A 23567-nucleotide genomic window follows, 5' to 3' on the forward strand; every position below is an offset into this window, starting at 1 on the left:
TTCTCGTGTAACTTTTCTGTGTTTTTTTGACAGGTGTTTTTCCCGACCATGCACCGGTGCCGAAGGGATCAATGACGCAAGTTCCTCGGAGCATTTTCCAACAAGGAAGCATACCTACCTGACGCCTACGCTCTAAAGATTGCAACCCGTTTGTTAATATAAGGACCGGACGTTTCTGGGCAGAGTCAAGGGATTTTTTCAGGTGCTTTGGGCTTGAAACCAAAGATGGCCGGCAAATTCAACAGTGGGGTGCACTTACAATTTGTAAAATGTCAGCAATTGTGTACTATAAAGTATCTGCGGGCCCTGTACATTATGCCCAGCCGTTGAGCTAACTTGACCATGGCTTTGATGAACCCCCGTGCCCGAACTGGTCACATAGAGTTATACCAAGCTTATCAATGGAAGACATGTTGAAGATTGCTTCACTTGATTGATTGTTTATCATTTCTATCCCTTTTAGAGACACTGATATTAATACAATACTAATTGGCAATAACTTATTTAAATCAATTCTTTTATCCATTATTTGGGTTGGTTAGAAAAAAAACGATATGTCAAACATTCATTCAATGTTTTGATAATTTATTAATTTTGTGAAAATAGTTTTAAGCGTTATTAAATATATTATACATACTAGTATATTGGTAGGTAGTTGATTTAAAGCTTCAACACGTACTTAAAAAAATGCTTTTTTCATGGGTTTGCTGCTTTGATGCGCCACAGAATAGCCGGGACGAGTCAGCGCTACCAGAGATCGGACAACACTCTTGTCCAGGCCGTTGCCCAGTGGCAGGGAGCGCCTCTACACCAGAGATGGAGAATTTCACTCGAGCCACCATAAAGTCTTAATGTGTTCATCAGTTTACTCATTTTTTATTTATTTAGATATTGATTTTTTTATGTTTTAACTTAAATGTAAACTTTTATGGCAGACAGAGCATTGCACACACCGCTCTGTCCAGCTGAAATAAACATATATATTTTTTAAATATTTTCCGATTTTATGTCCGGGTTAAATCTTCCCCATAGGAAAAACTAAACCCTTCCACACACTTTTCCACAAATGATCATCTAGTCAATCAACATTATGCAAGTGCATTATATAAGCAAAATAAATTATAAACAATACAAGAACAACGCGTCAACTCACCAGAGATCAAATGGGAAAATAATTCACCGACTCCAGATATTTTCATATCAGAGGGTTCGGCTCGGTAGAACTCCTAACAGGGCCTATAAATCCTACTGATCCTTCAACATAAATATTTAAAAAAATCTTTTGTTATCCTACATGTGCTTAAAATGACTGATTTTTGCATTTTTATATATAATTTTTTTGATAGATCTAATACGCTTAAATTTTTAATGAGAGCTAGGTATAATGCCAGTAGCCGAAATAACGAATGGTAATATTTTTATAGTCTGAGAATGCCAAATTCTTTTTATTTCATTTCCTAAATCTGTGTATTTTCTTATTTTTTCATTAACAGATTTTTAAATATTACAGGAATTTGGAATAGCAAAATAATATAATTTAATTATTATATTATTATCATAAATTAATTATTAGGAATCAATAAATTAAACTCACAGATATCAACCGATTTGAATGATAACTGATGATAAAACTTCCATGAAATATTTATCTGTTCATTACAGTTCATTATATTTATCACGTTGTGTATATTTGAAAAAGGTTGATCAGTCAGGTAAAAACTCGGCAAACTTTGGGCACACGGAGACGGCCTCTACATATTTCAATCGGTTTTTCTCTTCAGTGGTGTCAATGCAATGTAACGAATTGTTCTGCACAGCCCAGCTAACGCAAAAAATGGTACTAATCTAGGCACGATTAGCCTCAGCCAATTTTGGTGAACTCTACAACAAGTGACCCAGTATCTCACTTTCTCCTTTAGTTGAGGCTAGTTTGTACACCTTTGATATTTAGCTAGGCATACGCCTCTGCCGCTCATACACTTGTCTAATTAAAAAACAATTTCGGATAGGTAATTCTGATCTATTAATGGTTGTTTGATTAACCAGAAGATCGGTCCATGATATTTTCAGTTTGCGTAACCAATGATGATATTTTATTATTGCGCTATTCATTGAGAATATAGAAGCCAGAGTTTTCGAGTTCGTCACGAAATGTTAATATTAAAATAAAACGTTAGTATTTTAATTGAATGGTATGTTTTAGTAAAGTTTTTGTCTCAACGATATCTTTCCAATGAAGCCAATTACTAAGGACTAGCTCTTTCACTGAATTTGAGCATATTCCCTAATTTTTTTTTTCTAAATAATTTATTTATTTTATAATATTTAAATACAGTATAATATATAAATACAGTATAATTATTTAAATTTACATAGTAAGAACATTTTTCAAATAAAAATTAACTTGTTTACCTTTACAAGAGTCTAAAACTCGTGTGTTAAGGGAAAAAATAAAAATCAAAACTTAACATATCTACATAATTATGTAAATAGAAGAAAAAAATTCATAAAAACATATAAAGTGAAGAGATTTTTGTTTTTTTTTTATAAAAAATATATATAAAATAATATAGTGAAATGTCATCGTCATTCTAATTCGCTTAATTATTTAAGGTAGTGAAGTTTATTTTATTTTTAAATTATAAGTGCATATTTGATATGGTATGAATTATTCCATTTACTATGATTTCAGTATACTATTCATCGAAAGAGCTTCTACTAAAGTTATTTTGAAATAATGCAGTGATAACTTTGTATATAATAACGAATTTATTTCATTTATTATAACCGACCGGTTTCGCTTCATCTGGGAACAAAATTAAATAAATAAGTTATCGTAAATAAATATTTATTTCGCAATATCGTTAGTATATTGCAATTCATATATTTAGAATGCTTTGTTTGGGTATTGATTAATACCACGATAATTTTTTAGTTTACCACTCCACTAGGACCATTGATGGTTTGTTTGTATTGGTCTAAATCATTGGGATTCAACATAAAATTAGACCCAATACCAAAGTGGATTCTCAGAAAGTGTCTGAAACAATTTAGACGAGAACTGCTCAAAAAGGCCCTTGTCTCACGAATTTAAAGAAACCCTAACTAGATTATGAGGATTTAAGTAATTATCGTCCCGTGTCAAATTTACCGGTCATCTCAAAAATCCTAGAAAAAATTGTGATCAGGCAGATAACCGCCCATTAGGCGAAAAATGAACTGCTGTTAAAGTACCAATCAGCTTATAGGAGGTACCAGAGACAGCTACAAAGACTGGATTACTGCTCGTGTTGTCAGATTTGATGCTTGCAAATGAGTCAGGTAAGCTAGCTTTGCTGTCATTATTAGATTTGAGTGCAGCATTTGATACCATCGTGTACAATTTTTTTTTTGGACTGGGCGGTGAAATTTTTAAGTGGATAAAATCATAGCTCTGTGGCCGAACCCAATCTGTATAGGCAGGCGGTAAAAACTCTCCCTACGTGACAATGACTTCTGGAGTCCCCCAGGGTTCAGTCTTGGGGCCCCTACTTTTTATTCTGTTCATCAACGATGTTGTCAAAATTAAAGATTCATTCGGACTTCTTTCCTATTGCTATGTTGACGATCAGCAAATATATTTTTAATGTTCACCGAATGAGAAAGACAAATTAAAATATATCACTGTTAAATGCATTGGTGCCATAACAGAGTGGATGTCTTTGAACAAACTAAGATTAAATCCATCCAAAACAGAATTTCTCTGGACAGCAAGAAAAAGCGCAAGTCAATATTAGACAAATCTCCTCTCATTACTTCTGGCTTCAACATCATCCCTAAAAATGGCATTAAACATAGGTGTTCATCTAGATAAAGACCTCTCACTCAAATCCTAAATTAACAAAACAGTAAACGCAGGTTTTTTTCACCTGCATCAAATCAAATCTATAAGAAGAAATATTCCGGCTAACGCCACAAAGATGTTGGTTAACTCTTACGTCGTATCACGACTCAACTATTGCAATGGCATATACTCAAGTCTCCCTAAAATATACACTGACAGACTTCAGTCAGTTTTCAATGCTGCAGCAAGGCTGATAACCGGTGTTTCCAAATATTCCCACATCTCACAACATTTGCGGAACCATTGGATTAAGTTCCTGGAGAGAATTCAATTCAAACTCTGCTGGATGGTTTTCAAAGCCGTACATAACATGGCGCCACCCTACTTGTCGAAACTGTGCATTTCAAATTATGTGAATATTAGGAAAGCAACCCTTTGGTCAGCATCTTCAACAGCCATAAGTAGACTCTCAGTACTTATGCGCAATCCCAATACCAATTTTGGAGACCGAGCTTTTGCAGTTATACCTTACCACTGACACCACGGGCAGAAATAATAACAATCTAAATTAGTAAACGTAAATATGTAAGTTAGGCGTAAATCTATAGTTTTGTCCGTCGTTGTAAGTCGTTTTATAGTGGTATTGTGTAAATACCCACTCGGTCATAAAAAAATGTATAGTTTTAAGTTATTAGTTAAAAGTTTTAGTCGTAAATCGCTTTACCTTAATCTTAGTTATAAGCCACTGGTTATGTCTTTAGCTATGAAACTTAGTTATAAGCCAAAAGTAATTATTTATAAGTCTAAATGAGAGGAATAAATTAAATGCACAAATTGAGTTGTTAAACGCCCTTGATTTTCAAATACTATGAAGGTTCTACTCAATTTATTATACCATTATCGGCCAGTTGTTTCACAAAACTGAAATGATGGAGGAACTTGAATAGAAAATCAACAGAACTTGAAAACCAACTTTGATGAAATTTGATGAATTGTTCAAATTCTATGAAACAACCCGTCCTAAGAGTTTGGCAAAAATTATAAAAAATAAAAAATATTGATTACTTTGCTTACATTTCTTAATACCTGACCTTAGTTGTAACTATCGTAAATTACATATATTTTTTTAATGAATAGCCCAAAGTTACCCAATTTGAAGCAAAAACCATAAAATAAACGTTTTCCTAAATAGCATGCACAAATAATGTTGACGACCTTCCATAGAAGTGGTTACGAATCGATTCAATTATAATAATTAAACTAATGGAACATCAATACAAACCGTGGTATTAACTGCGGTGCGAGTCTGAGGTAACAGATCAGAGAGTTATTTAGAACAGTTTGGCACGAAATCGAATTTCGAGATGTTCAATATAATTATTGCTTTAAATTCATTTGAATAAGGTCAAATCTCACAAATGAACATCGGTGAGAAAATTGAATTGCATTAACACAGGTTTTTTTTAAACATCCAAAGACTTTCATAATTCTGTTTTTCATCTTTTTACATACATGCTGGAAACAAAAGTGTCCTAAATAATATTTTTTTTTAAATAATCAAATTTGAAACTTTTAATCATTGTAAAAAAATCGTTGAAATTGAAGAATGTTTACTGGTAGTAAAATAATTATTCGGGGACGCTCTTCTTGAAGGACCAACATCATAAAATAAAGGATTTAACATATATTACTAATATAACTACTAAAGAATATAACAATTTATCAAGTATAAAATTAATTATCAAATTCTTAGGAATTTCTATTCAAGTTGTGCGCCAGCTGCTTCAAAGAAATTAAATTAACAGAACTTTCACGGAATTTGAAAATCAACTTTTAAATTTAAAGAATTTTAAAAATTATGTTAAAAAACCGGTCTCAATAGATTTAGCCTCGCTTGAAAATTAAGAACAGAATAGCAGATTTCTATTCAAGCTGTGCGCCAGCTGCTTCATAGAAATGAAATTAACAGAACTTTCACGGAACTTGAAAATCAACTTTTAAATTTAAAAAATCGTAAAAATTCTGTTGAATAACACGTCTCAATAGATTTAGCCTCGCTTGAAAATTAAGAACAGAATAGCAGAAATGGCCGAATGACGTGATTTGTGTAAATTTATGCCATAAAAATACAATCGATTTACACACATTCGATTTTTAATTATCTAAAAAAATGTTTCATTAATTATTTAAATAAATTTTAATCAGACAAAAAAATGGTTGTTAGTGTACACTGTGTTACTAGATTACACTTTTTTAAATGAAGTTATACCTTATATTATGTACCCCTAGCTAGGAGGAGGAGCAAACCTCCAGAGACCAGAAAGAACAAGATACCGTCCAATAATATTGATTCCGGAAAAGGGTACCCCACAAAACTGCTCATCAGTTCACTTAAATTCATCCCCATCCAAAATCACCCCAAAACTTCCCCAACGTTGGACCCTTGTACGACAATCACATAGAAAGGTCACACTAAATGACAACACTTTGTAGCAAAGTGCATCAATAATTTTTGACGTCATTGTATGTTTGATAATTCTAACTCAAGCTGTATAATATTTATCTGCAAAGTAATAAGCATTTTGGTTTAGTCATACTCATGACGAAACTGCAGCAGTTGAACAACGATAATCTACGTTTTAATCCTGTCTAGTTGGTCATCTCGTATTATAAGAACCATCCGAGCTATTTGAGATCATTTACCTTGGCATTTGCGTGGCTAACAATTGCACGAAAGAGGAACAAAGAAATAAATGTATCGCAATTCACATCTAAAAATACTATGACAGAGCACTTTGCCAAATAACTATCTACCAACCAACCTCTTAGCTGCCTTCTATGCAACAACCTGACCCACATTTTGAAATGTCTTAGAACAGATATAAAGTAAAACATGATTTTATTATTTGCGTGTATATTGATTATTGGCACAAAGCTAGTGAATGTTATTAATATTTAGATACTGAACGTCATTTCATCATGTTGAAAGATGCATCGGAAATCTTATTTTATGTGAAATCTACGTAACTAAGTTCTGTGAATAGTAAACCAAGCGTCCTTAAAAGTGGTTTCTAATTTTCTCTTAAAATCCTCTGAAATCATAAGATTTGTAAGTCGGTTCCTACTTAAATACTTGAGGAATTACAAAAATTTTCTAAAGAAACGTCACCATCTTAATGACAGTTATTTTTTCAAACTTTCTTCAGGCAAATAGGAGGTATCACAATATTTAAAAAAAATTCTTGAAAGAAAGTTAAAAAAAACACAATGATTTCACACTAAAACAAAATCATTAAAACAGCCGCCATCTTGAAACGGAAACGGAACGTAATTTATAATAAATTTACAGACAGACGAAGTGCAAAACGGTCGAGTTAAAACAGGTCTTCGCTCCGCTCAGTCACGTAATATAATTACGTCGCCTTTATTTGGTTTTATGCATTCTTTAAGTATGCCCAGCTTTTGTATAGAGGGAGAAAAACAACGAAGAAAAGTTTTGTAGATTAGAGGCAATTTTTTATGTTGATAGAGAATAATGTTTTTAGCCTTAGATATTTTACATTAGATATCTTTAATTTTTATTGTTGAAATATTTAAAAAAAACACTCCTTTCACATTGGAATTAATTTGGAACCAACAAAAATACTACAGAAAATGCATTCTAGGGTAGACGGAACTAATGCAAGAATATTGTTTTCGTAGATTAAAACAGGTGGTATATAACCATTAAATTTAAATATAATTCATAACAGCAGCGTGTACAAATGTTAACTAAACCAGGCAATTTGGCTGTCCTAAAACGGGAAAATTTCCTTGTTGGACAGCCAAAGCTTCCTTAATATGTATGTAATTATTTGTATCTAATAAATAAATAAATAAATAAAAAATAACCACAAAAGTTTATTGTGCTAAAGTTGCTTATGGATGGGACTTTATTGTTTCTTAAAACTAATTTTAGGTAAGGGGAGAGAAGGAGGAAAACGGGATAAGTACAGGAGATGTTCCCGATACATTCCATAATCACTTATTGATTTATGATATTCTTGTCGCCTTAGTCGCCGTCATAAGTTTCCTATGCAAAATACTCATTTAGAGAAGCTGCAGAGAATCTTGTTCACTAATGAGACTCTCATGATTCCGGATCTCATTAAATACGTACATGCCTACTGTCTTCATATTTTTCTGTACACACTAGGTAAAACTGTAATACAAAAGCATTACCGGTAAGACAATTCCCTTTCGCTCAAATTACAACTAATTACTCAAGTTTCGAGTAATTTTTACTGAACAATTATTAATTTATTGCACGTTTTAATAACATTTTTCTAAAATAAAGTTTACTAAAAAGTGCTATTAGAAATTTACGTGATAAATAAAAAAAGATATTAAGTGAAGAAAAATAATTCTCAAAAGAGAAAAATGGTGCCTTCTTTGTATCAAAAATGGTGGCTGATCATTCGCGTAATGGACTCAACAGAAAGCATTCTTGATTTTTTTGAAAATGTGGATCCTAATAGTGTTAGGAATGTGGTGCCTAATAGTGTTAGGAATATGGTGCCTAATAGTGTTAGGAATTTTGTGCCTAATAGTGTTAGGAATATGGTGCCTAATAGTGTTATTATTAAAGAGCTTTTTAAATACATCTCACTTTTATTTTCGGGATGCAAATCTTGGGATCGGAAATGAAGTCATTTCCTGATGGTCGATAGAGCTAAAACTCGGCAGATAGACTGGTTGTCGATGACAATGCATTCTTTAAATTTTTAGTGTCAATCACTTGTACACGCGGACATATAGGTATTTCTCGGAAATTGGATGACATTACAGCAGTGAACACACGATATAAATATCGGTCCTACCCAATCGGCCTTTGGCGAGGTTGCTCGGTTGACGCGAGTCCCTGGGAAGCAAGGTATAATCTTCAGTCACACCAAATTTTTTTTTTATGTTTTAAAATAAATGTATTATAAAAAAAAACTTTCATTTCGGATTTTTTTCGTGTTGATTTTTGTCTTACATGATCAAAGTTTGCATTAAAAATGATTAACAATTAGAATTTTAAAGCTCTGTTTGCTATCCACAGTTTTTAACGTCAAATCCGCTGTTTAAGTTTATTTAATTAGGAAACATGTACATATTGTAAATATGTTCTTGATTGACAAGGGCACTGAATAAGACATTGATACGGGGATGAACGCAGAAAAAAAAACAATTCAAATGATGAAATAGATGTGTGTTCAAAACTTTCGACGGAAATAAGGTTAACAATGAAATAAAAATAAAGTAAGTTTGTCTTTAAAAAATATTTTAAAGACAAACTTACAAAAAATAAAAATGTTTCCAATTGAATTAATCTCAAGAATAACTCATCTCAATTAGTTTCCTTAAGTAACATTCCATTCTTCAAATAAGTTTAAAATCATTTTATTTTTAATTACCTACATACTGTAATAAAACAATGTACACTCCATTTCCAGCCACAAGCTAATGCTTCTATGGAAGAGGGGTCTTGAAATATTTGATCATATATTGTAACAAATAAACAAAAATGTACTTATATAATAATGAAGTTGTTAAAACAAACTTGATTTGTGGCAATGTAAGTTAAGACTGGCTATCGAAAGAGTTGGTTTCTTACCCAGGCATCCGTGGGTTTATGAATACACAAAACATAAATAAAACCCACGAATACGCAAAATTATTCGTAACTTGAAAATGTTATTTTATACCACGACTCAATCTTTGTAGGTATACTACAGTTTGATCAGATATTATATGTAGAAACCCTTTGATAAGTTAGTTCAATAAAAGGGCACATCTGATGCGGAAATGATAAAGAAGATTTACCGTGTGAAAAGTGACTCGGTCTGACATTTTTTCCAAATTAGTTCACGCGCTCATGCTCATTGTGTCGCCACGCTTTGTTTCCCTAGTCGACCCATCTCTGACATTATAAAGCTATGTCGAGACAAGGCCATCAATACAATATGAAGGGTATGGGAAAATATCGTGCGTAGTCACTTAACAGACTGAATTCTCAGAAAAAATCTAAATATAGAAGCGAAACGTGACGTGCTTTTTTCTAATAAAAGGGATTTATATTCAGGAACCATTTTAAGTTGTGTTTTTATTCTAAATAATTCAGATGGCGGTATTGGGTACTGCCTTCCCGGGAACCATTTATTGGATAACCAACACCCCTGCCGAAGGTCACCCCAAGGTCAGTTCGCCACGTTTGTCATGGGCTTGGGGGTGGATGATACTGCGTGGCGGACCGTATTGGTAAAGGCTTAAGTGAGACTTATTGACTTTTCTCTCTCGACCCATAGCCTTGGGATGGGTGGATTTATATCTACCTTAAAATACATTCCTGTCACTCAGCGAGCACCCCATGCAATTGTCCTCCAATCACACAAACCGAAAATATCTAATATCTTGGTATATACTTCGACCGTTATTTAAAATGGGACAGACATATTGAGTCGGTTAAAGGAAAGATAAACAAGTTAATTTACTTTTTCAAAAACGTGAAAAATATATTAAACATATTTGATATAAAGAATATATACCTCGCATTAGCACAATCTATAATGGAATACGGCATTATTGCCTGGGGCTATGCCAGTAAAAAATACATAGACACACTAGTGTATAAAGCTCAGAAAACCTAAATAAAAGTAATACTAAAAGTACCAATACTAATACCCACTTCAACCATATTCGAAAAATTCCCAGTGTTGAAGATTCAAAAATTATATTCAAAACAAATACTTACTTTCCTTTACAAGAACCTAAACACATTTAAAACTTCACAAACTTCTCGCAATACTAGAACAAGACATGCACACCAACTACTAATACCAAAAACCAACACATCCTTTGGACAAAAACACTACAGATTCCAGGCTATAAAACTATACAATTCACTTCCAACACAATATAAAACATCTAATCTTACAGAATACAAAAAACACATATGGAACTGGCTACAATCCTTTTAATATTTAATTATTTATATTTCACTTTTTTTGTTTGTTATAACTATGGAAAAATCGCTTTTATATTTTAATTTTTATTGTTTCTCTGTGTAACCAACTCCACTGTATTGTTTTAGTATTATATAACTTTACAATTGAAAAAGTCCTCCACATCACAGGTGAACTCTTAGCGTGGAGGACAATATACTATACCATTGTAATACAAATATATTTAAGAATAAATAAAAAAATAAAAATTTTTAAAAAATATGTCCGTCACTTCTTGACACAATTACCCTCAGTTTCCTACCTAACCCAAACCAACCCTAATACCATTTTTCTTTCTAGAATGTCCTCATTTCCTAAAATATACTCCACATAGCATCCCCAAAGATGACATACAAATAATACCTCTCAGAGCTTTTTTTGTGGAGGTTTTGTAAAAAAATGATGTGAAGTAGATATGATTAGGTATGTCAACTTACACCACGTTAGGGAATGGTAAATATTCTCCATGTTTATTGATCAGTTCTGAACATCCAGGTAATTACTAACCTTCCTCTCTCTTATATTTTTCTCGTATCCACTTCGATCAGCCTCTCTTTCGTTCTAAAGATTTAAAATATTACTTATTTTTAGAATATTTATAACTACATTTTGGAGATTCTGCATGATTGACAGACTAACGGTTATCAATTTTGAAATTTTTAGAATGTCAATTTATTTATTTATCTACGGTAAAAGTACTTTTGTGATTCAGTGTAAACATATTAAAACGATAACTAAATTTTACAAATTAAGTTTACAATCACATTTTGTGTCCGGCTAGTCCAGTGTTAAATTATTGCATTGACTTTTAATCCATTCCTGAGAGCAGAACAATATTTCCTTTTGCTTAGATAACCAACCATTTGGCATCAAACCCATCGGTAGCAAATTGTCATCATCAGGAAAATTGAGAAAAAATCAATTTCTCTTCCTCTTTCTTCTTTCTCCTTAACAGCTTTTTTTTTCTTTAAATATCTCGATTTACGCTTTCAGAGATGCTTTTCGAAATGCTAAGAATAACATGATATTATGAATTTGAGGCTGTGTGATCCGTTGCTCGCTACAAAAACAATATAGTGATGCACAGATGTGAAAATTACGCATAAAAAAATTGCTATTTGGATGACATAATTTCTCACGCTGATCATGTCAATAACAATTTTGAATTTTTGTGCCATCGTTGAAATAAAATGCATCTAAATGCGTTGTTAAGTCAGGTTTAAAGTGTTGGCCAAGGATTGTGAGATTTACGTCACGCCACTGGTGATAACCCCAGTAGAGTACGAGTCAAGTATCATTGATTTACCGGGTTTGTGGGTGCTAATAAATGTTTAATGATGCTACATAAGCAACATAGGTTCATATGGCTATAGTAGAACTTAAATAAAAAAAATAAAAAATTGGTTTGACTGAGTATTGAACCTTCCTACTTAGGAACTGGAGTCTACCAATCAACTCTACCAATCTCGCTAAATGCTGATTACGTGGGACCGACATATACTAGTATTTCATATATTAACTGCTTTAATATCATCCGATTTTTGAGAAATGCCTAAATTTTGCAACCAAGAGTGGATCATCGACGACGAGTCTATCTACCGAGTTCGATCGAATATCGGGAAGTGGATTAATTTCTGCTTCCAAGTTTTGCATTAATTTATTACCGAAAACAAAAGAGAAATTCAAATAAATGAATTAAATTTTAAAAAGTGGAGTATTGAATAACCATTTACTATTTTCTCGAAGCATCGCATGGAGAACGAAAAGTGTATTTCCTTTGTTTGTTTGTTACCTATCAAGGAAGAAAATCGGGTTGGCGTAAGATTCATAGGTGATGGAAAATGATTTCAATATTTAACTTCAAACTTTGAATAAGTTTCGAGCATTTTAAAATATAATATTTATAATGTTGTTAGGCATATTTTGAGAGCTGTAAGTAGACGGTTATAGTGTTTTTGCATCCTCCGTTCAATTACAACAATTATGTGACTTCTTTCTCTCCTGTTACTTTCGCGGTATTAAAACGAAACTATGACGGCCGCGCAATTTAACACTTCGCTTCATATAATTCAAAACTTGGGTAATATGTGTGCACAGATTGTGATGTATGAGGTATATAGCTGATACAATACCGACAAGTACTCACAACTCGTTGGAGCAGAGCCACAATGTTTTTGTTTTCTGTGGCCGATGAGAAACAAAAAGTGTTGTGCAACAACATTTTTTATTTTTGTCCTATGTTTTGAAAACATTTGGTCGATGGAGACCAAACTTAAAAGCCGATAAATAAATATTTAGAGGAGTTTGAGAAAGAGATCCAAGATGGATGCCCCTTATCTATATCGTGCCGCGGAAGACCGTGACACTTTGAAGTGCTTGTCATCAACCTTCCACAGGAGATAACACTACAAAAAGAAGTTACACATTAGAATACATTTCTAGTAATAACAATGAAACCCGATTTTGTTGCGTCTATTGATGTACTTCGAATAGTGTTTGGTTAACAAAACATTTTCCTATTGCCCTGGTATATCATAACACAACCATTCGAATCTTAACGTTAAATTTTTCATAGCAGGCCTAGATAAATTGATTTTTCCGTTTTATTTTTAATTATTTCTGATGAACCTATTACTAAAATCTCAAATGTTTCTAGACGAATTCCTCAAAATGTTACATGAAATGTTCATCATCTAGAAAAAATTATTCTCATTTTATAGTTTATACAATTTTCAGTGGTGAGGTACTGTTTTAATACATTTTAAATAACTCGCTCTAAAAGATATATTATATTTATAAATATTATCAAGAATTATAAAAAATATAAGGCTCGAGCAAACCCCCGTTATTAGTGACTTGTGTCGCTTTAAGGCCGTTTTAACCATACAAACGTAGCGTAAACTTTTTATTATTAGTAAAAGAATGATGTATTATAATATTATAGAGTGCAAAAATGTAGAGAAAAGGCCATAATTACTTTAATTCCCCCCCATATAAAACATAGATCCTTCTTTACTACGGACGCTGAGATCTTGAGTTCAAAATCTGAAGCGAAAAAAAAGGTATATCGCTCTGGTGTAAGACCACCAATAAGAATTGATTTTTTAACCATGTTTAGATTTCAGTTACTTTGCGACAATCTTCTGTCACTTGTCCGTCTCTTGCCTTAATGAGACGTTATACTTACAACTTTTTCTGCATAGCTGGGACTCCAATGCGGCAACACACAAAAGTTAGGTACCATTTGTTTTTGGTTTATTAATTTATTATAAGTCGACCCGTGTAAGAACAAATCATTATATCTTACCGAAATCCCCCAAAGCGACAAGGCCCGATGCCGCACAAAGTATTCAGTGTTCATGTATGTGAGCATCACCAGGTAATTCGCTCTGCCTGTGATTCCACATAATGCTTATATACGTTTCAGGGTTTCGACATTATATTGAAACTAAAAACCATAATCTTCCCACGGCTCTTAAAAGTAAGAGGCCGAATATTCGTAAAATGCGGAGCATTTCCCCACCACGGTTTCTTAATTTGTATATGCAGTTGTACAAATAATACAGCTACGGCAAGAATGACTTGTAACATGGTCGCGGTGCCGTAATACTGCAACTATCTTCTTGGTATCTATATGATCAATGACCAGTATCATCTTATATTTGAGTCCTGGACGCATTAGAGCCCCACTTACCGGAGTAAGGCAATAACTAGCTGCTGCGGCCAACGGTTAGTAATTTTACATCATATGAAGTTTAAAATCTGTTTGTATTTATCAGCGAAAATTCTTAAATGGTGATTAAAGTAAAATTTAGTATGTATATAATCAGTGATGGTAACATTATAACATAATTGATACTATCAGAATACTAGTAGGTTAGAAGATACATACACCAAAGAAACATCTCTACAGGCCTGCAAGATTAACCCGTCGAAAGGGTATTTTTTTAATTTTCTAATCAACCAAAATGTCCTCTGAAATAATAATATTTGTAGGTAGGTGCCTACCTACAAATGTAATATATTGAAAAACATGCAAAAAAAGCAGAAATAAACACGACGACTTCACATAAAAAAAAGAAAAATTCTGTATCATCAAAATGGCCACTACCTTGAAACGGAAACGGGATATGCCACACAAATTTACAGACAGATGAAATACAAAATTGTCGATTTAAAACGTTACTTCGCAACGCTCAGACAAAAATACCATAATGTGATATTTCACTTATTTGAAAGAGCCACAGATACGCTGCATATAAAATTAAAAAGCTAGTTTATTGGTATATTAAATTCAATGTTAGGTTATTAGTTATTATTATGTACATTGATAAAGATTTTGTTTTACGACGAACTACACAATTCTAAGTTATATAATAATATTATGACATTAATAATTGTATATTATATGAAGACAATACACATATTATCTTAAAATTAATCCACATTAAAGTATTTTTGTTATTTGTTTTTGGGGTGTTATGCCGTGTTGCGCTAACTCCTTCTTTAGCCAACGTTTCGGACAACGTTACAGTGTCCATCATCAGAGCAGTAGCATGTTTGAGGCAGTGTGTGATAATGGACACTGTAACGTTGTCCAAAACATTGGCTAAAGAAGGAGTTAGCGCAACACGGCATAACACCCCAAAAACAAATAACAAAAATACTTTTAGCCGTGAAAATCTTAAATCATATTTCACATTAAAGTACATTTAAATTTTTTTCTGTCAATCTTTAGATGAACAGTTTTTTTTTCTTTATTTTTTATTCGATTCTCTATTTTCAGGCTATCGGGAAGGAAATTGTAAATATGTATGTATTATATTGTATCGTATAGTGTTCATATAGATTTTGTACGTAAAAAGGAAAATGTCGTAATCATAAATTTTTCTTATTTTTAGATTGTTTTTTTTTATTAGTATGTTTTTTGAGTGAGGGTATCTGGGTTATATTTTTTTCATTTAAAACCTCTTTTGGTAGCTACTTAAGCATAAATTATACTAAATAATACAATTATCACAGCGCATAATTTGTTGATTACTGCAGGTAAATCAATTGAAGAGGGAGATCATGATTCAATTGAACGATTTGTGATTTTAGGGAAAAGTTACTTTCATTTTGACTATAAAATCCACCGTCACGTATTATGTACTTAAATCATAAAACCCACTATCAATAATTAATAATCAATCGGTGACCGTTTGTAAATCATACGGGCTTCCATATAACGCACTTAATTTTTTGACTGATAAAAACACTTTGAAGTAAATATTGTTAGACATATGAATTCACTTTTAATAATTAACATTCTTGAACAGTTTAGAAAGGCTTGAAAATTAAAATTTCTCTTGAGTTCTGCATGAAATTCTTGAAGACTTTGTAAAAGGCTTTCGCCAATTTCTCACATAAATTCTCTTTGCATAAATTAAGTTCCTACCCTTGAAATAACCAAAAATATTTTGAATTCATTTGAAAATTATTCATACGAAAGAAAAATATCAGTGAAACAATTCACACTTTTCACGCCAGTTACAAATCTTCAGCGGCGTTTCAGTTGGAACCAGAAAAGTTTTCTAAGCCTATAAATTTTTTTTTTTTTTTTTATAGTGTATACCTCACAAGAGTCCCAACTGCTCCCGTCTGGAGCCAGTGAGACTATGGCATCCCCAATTGGGGGATGTTGTGAGGCTGAAGGTAAGTGGGGAAGGGAAAGAGGAAGGTGGGGAAGTACCTGGCTATTCAGATCTAGTCACTAAACACGGCTAAAGCCATTTGGAGCAACGTTTCAATTCTGAATGGTGGTCTTACACCAGGGCGATACTCGTAGTATCTTCCACTCTGGAACGTGACGCAAATATACTATATATTATTTTAATTAATTAATTGTGAAATAACACAAATTAATCAAATAAAATTTATTTGCGCACGCCGGGTTCGAACCCGCGACCTTCGGAATGGCAGTCCAATGCGTTACCACTGGACTATGCCGGCCGTCAAAATGACATAACTACACAGACATATGAATATTAATAGACGAGAAGTTAAAGGCGCGGGGTTAAACCATGAGTTACGGGACGCAGAGAAGAAAGCTGACTGTGATTCGTCAATAAATCAATCTGACAGTAAATAGGCATCTCTCATTATAATATCACCATTTAGTTCTCAAAAGTAAAATCTCCTTTTGAATGAATATACATTTTTATATGGGAGCGCAAATTACTCGCCACGTTATGAACAAATTTGCGAAGCCCAAATTCGGCAAAATAAATTTCTTCTATTTTCAGAGTCGAATATATTGTTCACGTATTTAGTTAAGACACTTTTATAAATGTTCATAATTTACTTCCCAGCAACCAACCATGAGCACACTTGAGAATCGCTACATTCGACCAATGTTGGAGGGTTGTCACAACCGCTCTGTTCCTATTAATAATAAAATAATTAAATCTTTAAGAAAATATATAACATTTCACTTTTAAAAAGATAATAGAAATGTAAAACAACTAAAAAAACAAATGAAATTATATACACACAGCTTTTACCAGTGATTCCTAAGAGTATTTGGAGTAAAAATTTGGACATCATTTTGCCGTCCGATGACCTATAACCTAGCGCATTACGTAATATGCACTCCTTCTCGTTCCAGCAGTACCGTACATACGAAACAAGCGCGTACCTAACACGCGGTCCGTTGCGACGTGTGATAGTATAATCCAAAGATAATATATGATCGGTGGTGACGTGCGATAGAAAAATATAATATTTTTAATTTTAATAGATAAAAAAATATCATCGGACAGCAAAATGACACATACATTTGACATTTTCATTCCAAACATGCTCACTGTATCTACATTTTACTTCCAAACATACCAATTTTTCACAATTGATAACCAACCATTTATCCTATATTAAGTGTTGTTTATGAGTTGTGTAAAATTCAAAACTCGTTTAGTAATAACGCCATTAAAGTGGAATAAATTAAAAAATGATTGGTTTATTATCTTTTATTAATACGACGGAGTTTCAAATGATACTATTATGTATTTTATCAAAGCGCAAAAGGCGAAGGCACATCCCTGATTCTTGTGCACGGCTTTGTGTTTCGCGTCCATCGCGTGATAGTATATGTTTCTAAAACTGATCCATATTATACGATGTGAATAAGCTTAAAATAAAGTAAAATAATGCTTATATATGGAAGGTAATACGACAGTTGGGTTTATTCTCTTTTTCACATCTATTTTTACAAGTTTTCATAGCACAAGCCACCATTTTGCCGTGTTATTTCGTAAAATGAACCGATGATGCCTCGACCATAGTTCGCACAAGAATGATGACGTCACGTTTTCTAAATTCACTGGAGGCCATACGCGAGCACAGCCGGCTCCAATGGAACCGGTATTGGGAGTGGGGAATAATACGCTTTTAATCACTTAGGGCAGGTCTACTAATATTCATATGTCTATGCATAACTACCATTTTTGATGGAGTTATGATATTCTAATTGGCCAATGATCTAAAATTTATAAAATCACTATAGATCTCAACAATTTTTAAGTATTAAAAATAAAATTGAGAGGCTCCACGAGTTCAGAAGTCATTCCTCAATACTGAATCTTGTAAGGCTACACGAGTAGGGCAGTCATTCCTCAATGTTGAATCTTGTAAAGCTACTCAAGTAGGGCAGTCATTCCTTAATATTGAATCTTGTGAGGCTACACGAGTAGGGCAGTCATTCCTCAATGTTGAATCTTATGAGGTTACACGAGTAGGCCAGTCGCTCCTCAATATTGAAAAATATTTAAAGATAACTTATATCCGAATCCAAAATCTCATTATGTTTCAACATAGTATCAATAATATGATAATATTTAGATGATTTGTATAGCGCCGTTTTTGGGGAAAACCACCTAGAGGCCGCTGAATATATACCTAAAAGGGTTGAGCACAAACAAGTAAGTTTTAAATATATCTATTTTCTCGAATGTAATGGATACAATGGCAAGAAGAGTAAAAAATAATACCTACCTAATGGTAGTGATAATTTTTTTTGAATTATTTACGATTCGCTTGAACTATGTTCAATCACTTCTGCCAAAAAGTAAACTAATAATTTTGCTAAATGCATTGATATAATTCTAATTAAAAGTTGTTGTCTTAATAAAATTACAAACGAATCACCTGCACTACTGGCACTTGCTCGTATTACAACGTAATACATTTGCAATTGAATTACAAGCGTTATAATTATTCATCGAAAAGTTCACACGAACCAGCCGGCTTTTTAAATGTTGAACCATATAATTAATTGTTTATTTGAATGATTATTCACTTGTTATCGGAGTTCATCATGTGGCAAGTTCATAATTCGTCTATTGCTACTATTCGTGATGAAAATAGTATTGCGCGCCACATTTTATTCTTGAAATCGTTTTAATATTTCACCAACCTAATTGTTGCAAGAAAATTAACCTGTTGCACTAAATTTGTTCTCACAAAAAAGGTTTTATACAATTTTTACAATTCGAATTCAATTTTCGAATTCATGTTCTCACCACAAAAGTGCCATGTGTAATGTGTATTACTGCTAAATTAAGAAGAAGAAAAACTGATTTATAGAATAGAAGAAATTTTAAATTTAAGATTTAAGATTTTTCTGAGAAAATCGGTAATCGCAATAATACATGACGCTTGGCTTACAAATATTAGGTACCTTCCTAATAATTATATACACAATAATTATTACAATAATTCCAAGTCTGCCCATTCTCAGATGCTGTGAGAAATTAGAAGTCTAATTAATGTTATAATATTGTCATTGGTAATAAAAAGTTCACATTATTCCTATTTTCATCTATGCAAATTTCAAGAATGATAATGATAATTTTTATTTTATGTTGATGTACACTTATTATATTTAAGAGGAAGCTACAAGTCAAAAATGTGTATATTCTTGGTATACCTTATATTGTAGGTAACAGGCATTAAAATCGCTCGACAAACGGAGTCTAGAAACGTTCGATTTCAAACACAAAACTGGTTTTTATTTATTTTGTGAATAATTTTATAAGAAAGCCAAAAATTTTATCAAGTGAAATTGTCACAGATAATCTAAGCTATAATACTGTATATTTTAAAAGTTGTTTCCTTTACGCGTTCATGCATTTCTATTGAAAAAAAAAATTTTTAGTAGTTTTCATTAATTTTTTTATTGGATAATTTATTTTTTTATTGTATTCTACTAAACGGAACAATAGGAATACCTTCAGTTTATCTAAAGCATATTTTTTGATATTAATATTGTACACTAATTCGTTATAAGGATTAATCAAAATAGTGGTTTGGCACTAAGCTTCGCCTTAAAGATGATTCGTTTAAAATGAAACACTATCTGTGATGCGTTATCTTATGTGTCCTGACGAGACCCTCATCATATAAAATAGTGGTTTGGCACTAAGCTTCGCCTTAAAGATGATTCGTTTAAAATGAAACACTATCTGTGATGCGTTATCTTATGTGTCCTGACGAGACCCTCATCATATAAAAATACTGGTTTGGCACTAAGCTTCGCCTTAAAGATGATTCGTTTAAAATGAAACACTATCTGTGATGCGTTATCTTATGTGTCCTGACGAGACCCTCATCATATAAAATAGTGGTTTGGCACTAAGCTTCGCCTTAAAGATGATTCGTTTAAAATGAAACACTATCTGTGATGCGTTATCTTATGTGTCCTGACGAGACCCTCATCATATAAAATAGTGGTTTGGCACTAAGCTTCGCCTTAAAGATGATTCGTTTAAAATGAAACACTATCTGTGATGCGTTATCTTATGTGTCCTGACGAGACCCTCATCATATAAAAATAGTGGTTTGGCACTAAGCTTCGCCTTAAAGATGATTCGTTTAAAATGAAACACTATCTGTGATGCGTTATCTTATGTGTCCTGACGAGACCCTCATCATATAAAATAGTGGTTTGGCACTAAGCTTCGCCTTAAAGATGATTCGTTTAAAATGAAACACTATCTGTGATGCGTTATCTTATGTGTCCTGACGAGACCCTCATCATATAAAAATACTGGTTTGGCACTAAGCTTCGCCTTAAAGATGATTCGTTTAAAATGAAACACTATCTGTGATGCGTTATCTTATGTGTCCTGACGAGACCCTCATCATATAAAAATACTGGTTTAGCACTAAGCTTCGCCTTAAAGATGATTCGTTTAAAATGAAACACTATCTGTGATGCGTTATCTTATGTGTCCTGACGAGACCCTCATCATATAAAAATGGTAGACATATATTTATATGTGTTTGTACATGGTATATGTGTTTAAATGATTGCATTTTTGTAAAATCAGGCTTAATTAAATAGACAAAGTCTGGCTCAAAAGTATATTTTATTTAGTTACCTAAATCGTGAACTTTCAAGTTTTGAAAGTTGTAATTTCTTGGTCACGTTTATATCAATTTTTGAAGGATTTCAAGTAAACCATATACCTGGTTGGACATGCAGTGGTTCTATCTTATGCAAATAAGAGTGACAATAATTATTTTTCTTAGATCTGTTTAGAAATTCTGCAATTGAAATCTTTACTTTATTTCCAATGTTGACTCAAATAACGAGGTTTGCTCGACGCACACATTTTAATTATTTCTGAAAACATATTGCCAAAATCTCAAATATTTCTTGAGATATCCCTGCGCATATAAGTTATTTATATTTAAGCTTAGTAAAAGTGGGACCCAACCATTAAAATATTTTATGAAAAACCGTTAGAAAATTTTATAAAATGGTTTTCAAATATAAAATTTGCGATAAGCTCCATTTTATTTTTTTAGTATGTTCCCGAGGGATCCCTCTAGAAACATTTGAGAATATATTAATACGTTCATCATAACTGCTTTAAATAAACCCCACGGAAAGATCAATTTTCTAGGCATGCCGTGGCAATGTTGACCATCGGTCCGTCTTATAGCTTTGAAAAAATATAAACTTACTCTAAAAAAAAAACATCAAAAAATTTACCGGAGATCAAAATTTTATTTACAGTTGTTACTGCAAACAAAGTCAGGAATTAATTAAAGTACATCCTGTATACTGCTATACGTAGGTACATTTTTAATTAACCGGGATACAACTCCATTGGAGTCGTTTCATGAATGATTCTTGTGTTTAATATATATGTGCTAACTCATTTTAAACTCCTCGTTTTAGGTTTGACGAATAAAATTCTTAAAATAAAATAACGCCATTGTATGATTAAAGCAATAGATTAATCAACAAAATATGTATTTTGTTAAAGATTATGATTTGTGTTTATCAGATTTAGCGTCTTTTAGAACGATATAAAATAATTATGCATAAGTTGTTTTGATATTCTTGTAGGTTTCGCCGTTGCCCGTTGGTACATTTTATGATTTTATTACGGCACAATTCGCTGAACTCTATAAACGTAAATGGCAGTGGACTTATTTCTCTTAAATTTCAACGCAATAGTAATTGATGGGGTTCTTTGGTATCTAAATGATTTTCCGTTCAATGTAGAAGTGAATGCACCAACACTATCTTTAAATCATTATATTAATATTATTTTATGTTGTAAATGCTGGCTACGTTATAAATATGAAGGTGATTTAAATATTTAGACCGAAAAAAAATTGTATTTAATTTTGTTTTCGGTAGCGAATGAAAGGGAATGGTAATTAATTCAATTAGGGAGGATGCTTTGGATACTGTTGTCCTGGGAACCGGTCACCTCAAGTTATGATTGGTGATTTAGCAGGAGAACCCAGGTTCATCGGGTGAGGTGCGTTTAGGATTCGCCTGCCCACCAGGTGCGTGGCGTGCCAGATCGAGAGAAACATGTTTGAGGAGACCTTTAGACCTCTCCAACTAGTCTCTATTGACTCATCGCTTGCAGAGGGGTAGATTCGTAAGTTCGTCAGTTCTGGACGCACCGATCCCTAGATTCCTACCTACCAATCATAAATTTTTCCTTCCCAGAACTTCTTCTCCTTCTTTTCCCTAAAAGACACTTCACAGAAGATCCCCAAAGATGACAAAGGCCCTGAGGGAAATTATTTTCTTGGGGCCGTATGGGTTTAATGTTAAACAAATAATGAATTTAAATCTTGGAAGCGGAAATTAAGGCGATGCACTACGTCGTGTAATATTTTAAATTGAGCCGCTATCAATAACAACCTTTTCGTAGATGGCGATAAGGTTTAAATTCCCGCTTAACACCATCCACCTTTTTTGATTTATGCTTTAAAAAAAACATGTCCAAAAAGTGCCTTTTATTTTATTTTGTGGATGTTCAGTGTTCAGGTATAAATATTATTTTTTTAAGATCATTTTATAAATAACTTAATTTGCCACATTATACAATAAAATCATAACCGAAAATGGGTTCGTAAGTAGAAGATTTTGAACTTTAAAGCAGTTTTCATAAACCTTTTACATTATTTTTTTGGGGCTTATAAAAAGATGTATTCTACTGGAAGGTTTTTTTTTAATTAAAGCATCTGAAACATTTCTGGGCGACCAAATTTTCAAACCAAAAACACATGAGTTTGCATTACTACGTATGGCATCACCTTAACCCACTTGGCAGACAGACTCGTTGTCGATGACAATGCATTTTATCAAACTTGCACGCACGCGGACATAAGCGCATTTCTCAAAGTACAGCAGTTTATATGTAAAATAA

The sequence above is a fragment of the Hesperophylax consimilis genome, chromosome 31, assembly GCF_061612785.1.
Source record: "Hesperophylax consimilis isolate HC1 chromosome 31, BYU_Hcon_1.0, whole genome shotgun sequence".
Classification (NCBI taxonomy): domain Eukaryota; kingdom Metazoa; phylum Arthropoda; class Insecta; order Trichoptera; family Limnephilidae; genus Hesperophylax; species Hesperophylax consimilis.